Genomic DNA, 4,903 nt, shown 5'->3' with positions numbered 1-4,903 from the left:
TTTGTATGCAAGAACAAATAGGCTTTTATTAGCAAAAGACTTGGAGCACACCCATGCCGATGAACTGGTCCAGACTGAGGCAGGGGGGTGGGAAGCAGTCGCCTTTATACCTGGACCAGAGGAGGGGGGGGGGGGGGGGGGGGGGAGTCTCGGGTAGGGCCGGCGGGGATGTGTCCAGGCATGTCACATACACAGGTAATAAGCTGACAGTGGTTTACCACATTCACCCCCTGTTTAAAAAAAAGAGTCCGACGGGGGTGAGGTGGGTGGAACGATATTTACAGAATTACAAATTTAGTCTTTCTGGGAGCTTGATCTGCCGCTGTGACCGCCGTAGTGCCGGTTGTGGTGTCGGCTCAGGCGCCAGGTCGTTGTCGCTCGAGTCGTCTGTAGTCCCTTCAGATTGTCGGGTGGGTGGTGGCGGCTCCTAGGGCTCAGGCATGCTGTATACGGGGGCTAGGGGAGCGTGCTGTATGGACAATGTTGGGGGTGTGAGGTTGTGGATGTAGTGGTCCCTGGGGCACCTGCGGGTCATGATGTGGAGATGCCGGCGTTGGACTGGGGTAAACACAGTAAGAAGTTTAACAACACCAGGTTAAAGTCCAACAGGTTTATTTGGTAGCAAAAGCCACACAAGCTTTCGAGGCTCTGAGCCCCTTCTTCAGGTGAGTGGGAATTCTGTTCACAAACAGAACTTATAAGACACAGACTCAATTTACATGAATAATGGTTGGAATGCGAATACTTACAACTAATCCAGTCTTTAAGAAACAAAACAATGGGAGTGGAGAGAGCATCAAGACAGGCTAAAAAGATGTGTATTGTCTCCAGACAAGACAGCCAGTGAAACTCTGCAGGTCCACGCAACTGTGGGAGTTACAAATAGTGTGACATAAATTCTGATTCTAGGATCGCATGATAAAGACTCAGGAGGAAAAAAGCAGAAATATTTATGTGAAATAGTGTGACATAAACCCAATATCCCGGTTGAGGCCGTCCTTGTGTGTGCGGAACCTGGCTATCAGTTTCTGCTCCGCGACTCTGCGCTGTCGTGTGTCGCGAAGGCCGCCTTGGAGAACGCTTACCCGAATATCAGAGGCCGAATGCCCGTGACCGCGGGTGCCAGGTCTCGAATAGAGACCGTGTCCTCCCGCCCGTCGGAGTACGCCACATAGGCGTATTGGGGGTTGACGTGGAGGAGTTGGACCCTTTCGACCAGGGGGTCCGACTTATGGGTCCTCACGTGCTTCCGGAGCAGGACAGGGCCTGGGGATGTCAGCCACGACGGTAGTGAGGTCCCCGAGGAGGACTTTCTGGGGAAACCAAACATTCTTTCATGAAGGGTAGCATTGGTAGCTGTGCAAAGGAGTAATCTAATCTAGTGTAGTGCATCAGGGAGGACCTCTTGCCAGCGGGTGACTGGAAGACCTTTAGATCTCAGAGTTAGTAAAACGGCCTTCCAGACTGTCGCGTTCTCCCTCTCTACCTGTCCGTTCCCCCTGGGGTTGGAGCTGGTGGTCCTACTCGAGGCTATGCCTTTGGAGAGCAGGTACTGTCGCAGCTCATCACTCATAAAGGAGGATCCCCGGTCGCTATGGATATAGCTAGGGAAACCGAACAGGGTGAAGAGGCTGTGCAGGGCCCTGACGACCGTGGCCGAGGTCATATCCGGGCAGGGAATAGTGAAGGGGAAACGTGAATATTCGTCAATGACATTGAGGAAGTATATGTTGCGGTCAGAGGAGGGGAGGGGGCCTTTGAAGTCGATGCTTAGGTGTTCGAAAGGGCGGGTGGCTTTTATGATGTGTGCTCTGTCTGGCCGATAGAAGTGCGCCTTGCACTCTGTGCAGACCTGACTTCCTCAATGGAGTAGGGCAGGTTACGGGCTTTAATGAAGTGAAAAAACCTGGTTTCCCCCGGGTGGCAGAGGTCGTTGTGGAGAGTCTGCAATTGGTCTATTTGTGCACTGGCACATATTCCCCGGGACAGGGCATCTGGGGGCTCATTGAGCTTCCTGGGCCGGTATAAGATGTCGTAATTGTCGGTGGAGAGCTCGATTCTCCACCTCAATATTTTATCGTTTTTGATCTTGCCCTGCTGCGTGTTATTAAACATGAATGCAACTGACTGTTGGTCCGTGAGTAGGGTGAATAGTTTACCAGCTAAGTAGTGGCGCCAGTGCCGTACAGCTTCCACTATGGCTTGGGCCTCCTTTTCGACAGAGGAGTGTCGAATTTCAGGGCCTTGGAGGGTTCGTGAGAAGAAGGCCACGGGTCTGCCCGCCTGGTTAAGGGTGGCGGCTAGGGCAAAGTCAGATGCATCGCTCTCCACCTGGAACGGGATGGATTCGTCTACAGGGTGCATCGTGGCCTTCGCGATGTCTGCTTTGATGCGGTCAAAGGCCATGCGGGCCTCTGCCGTCAGGGGAAAAGAGGTGGATTTGATGAGCGGACGGGCTTTATCCGCATAATTGGGGACCCACTGGGCGTAATACGAGAAGAAGCCCAGGCATCTCCTCAGTGCTTTGAGGCTGGTGGGGAGGGGGAGTTCCAGGAGGGGACGCATGTGGTCGGGATCGAGACCGATGACCCCGTTTTCCACAACACAACCAAGGATGGCGAGGCGGTGTGTGCGGAATACGCACTTCTCCTCATTATAGGTCAGATTTAGGAGTGTGGCGGAGTGGAGGAATTTGTGGAGGTTGGCGTCGTGGTCCTGTTGATCATGGCCGCAGATGGTGATGTTATCCAGGTACGGGAAGGTGGCCCGCAGCCCGTTCTGGTCTACCATTCGGTCCATCTCACGCTGGAAAACCGAGACCCCATTGGTGACGCCGAAGGGGACCCTAAGGAAGTGATAGAGGCGGCCATCCGCCTCGAAGGCAGTATATTGGCGGTCCTCCGGGCGGATAGGAAGCTGGTGGTATGCAGATTTTAAGTCGATGGTGGAGAACACCCGATATTGCGCAATCTGATTAACCATGTCAGATATGCGGGGAAGGGGGTACGCGTCCTGCTGTATGTGTCGATTAATGGTCTGACTGTAGTCAATGACCATGCGATGTTTCTGCCCAGTTTTAACAACTACTACTTGGGCTCTCCAGGGGCTGGTACTGGCCTCGATGATCCCCTCCCCTAGGAGCCGTTGCACTTCGGACCTGATAAAAGATCTGTCTCCAGCACTGTACCGTCTGCTCTTGGTGGCGATGGGCTTGCAATCGGGGGTGAGATTTTCAAACAGCGAGGGAGGGGCGACTTTAAGGATCGAGAGGCTGCAGGTGGTGCGCGGTGGGCGATCTAAGAACTGCTGATTGCAAACGGAGAGCGGGGGAAAAGGCCCATTATACTCCATGGTGACGCTCTTAAGGTGACTCAGGAAATCTAGCCCCAGGAGTATGGCAGCGAAGAGTTGTGGCAGCACGAGGAGCCTGAAATCTTTGTACACTGTGCCCCGTACAGTCAGGGTCGCCACGCAGTACCTGAGGACATCCACCGAGTGGGACTTTGAAGCCATTGGGATCGTTTGCTTCACTGGCAGTACTGAAAGGGCACAGCGACTCACTGTGTTAGGGTGAATAAAGCTCTCTGTACTCCCACAGTCAAACGAACAGTTTGTAATGCAACCGTTTACCTCGATGTCCATCATGGACCTGGCGAGTTGGTGAAGCCTGGATTGGTCCAGCGTAATCAAAGCCACCGTTGGATTTTACGAGTAGTCGCACGCGGCTGACGGCGTCCAAGATGGCAGCCTGCACGCGGCTGATGGCGTCCAAGATGGCGGCCCGCACGGCTCACATGTGGCTACCGGCACCCAAGATGGCGGCCCCCGCGGGTCACACGCGGCACTACTGGGCTTGGAGGTCGATTTCGCTCTGCATACCTTCACGTAATGGCCCTTCTTTCCACACTCGGAGCAGATCCCATCCTTCACCGGGCAGCGTTGTCGGGGGTGCTTCCCCAGGCCGCAGAAGTAGCACTTCGGGCCTCCGGAGACTGCCGCAGCGGTCGGGTCATTGGTGGGACGTGGCGTGGCGTAGGCCTGCGGCCCTTCCGAGTACAGAGGAGGCAGCAGCCGCGGTGTCCACGATGCGCCCCCGTGGTCGGGGTGTAAGCCTCGAGATTACGGAAGGCCACCTCTAACAAGTCGGCAAGCACCACAGTCATTTGTAGGTCCAGCCCACCCTGTTCCAGCAGTCGTTGTCGGATATAGTTTGACCTGATACCCGTGACATAGGCATCTCTGATTAAGTCCTCAGTGTTTTGGGCGGCTGTTACGGTCTTGCAGTTGCAGGCCCTGCCAAGTGCTCGCAACGCATGCAGGAATTGATCACCCGATTCTCCTGGCTGTTGTCTGCGAGTAACCAGAAGATGTCTGGCGTAGATTTCATTGGACTGTTTGTTGTACTGGCCTTTTAACAATTCGATCGCATCGTTGTAAGTTTCAGCGTCTCTAATCATCGAGAATACTTGATCGCTTACCCGGGCGTGGAGCACGTGTAGCTTGTCGGTTTCGGTCCAGACGACGGAGGAGAAGGTGAGGAAAGTTTCGAAACAGCGCAGCCAGTGATCGAAGCTGTTGGAAGCTACTACAGCTTGAGGGTCCAGTTTGAGTTTGTCGGGTTTTAGTATCTGCTCCATCCCAAAACTTTTGCTACCAAAATTGATGCACCATCAATCGAGCAAAGACTAGTTTGTATGCAAGAACAAATAGGCTTTTATTAGCAAAAGACTTGGAGCACACCCATGCTGATGAACTGGTCCAGACTGAGGCAGGGGGGCAGGGAGCAGTCGCCTTTATGCCTGGACCGGGCGGGGGGGGGGGGGGGGAGAGGAGTCTCGGGGAGGGCTGGCAGGGATGTGTCCAGCCATGTCACATATACAGGTAATAAGCTAACAGTGGTTCA

Source organism: Mustelus asterias, chromosome 13 (genome assembly GCF_964213995.1).
Source record: "Mustelus asterias chromosome 13, sMusAst1.hap1.1, whole genome shotgun sequence".
NCBI lineage: Eukaryota > Metazoa > Chordata > Chondrichthyes > Carcharhiniformes > Triakidae > Mustelus > Mustelus asterias.
Note: the sequence above shows the minus strand (reverse complement) of the source record.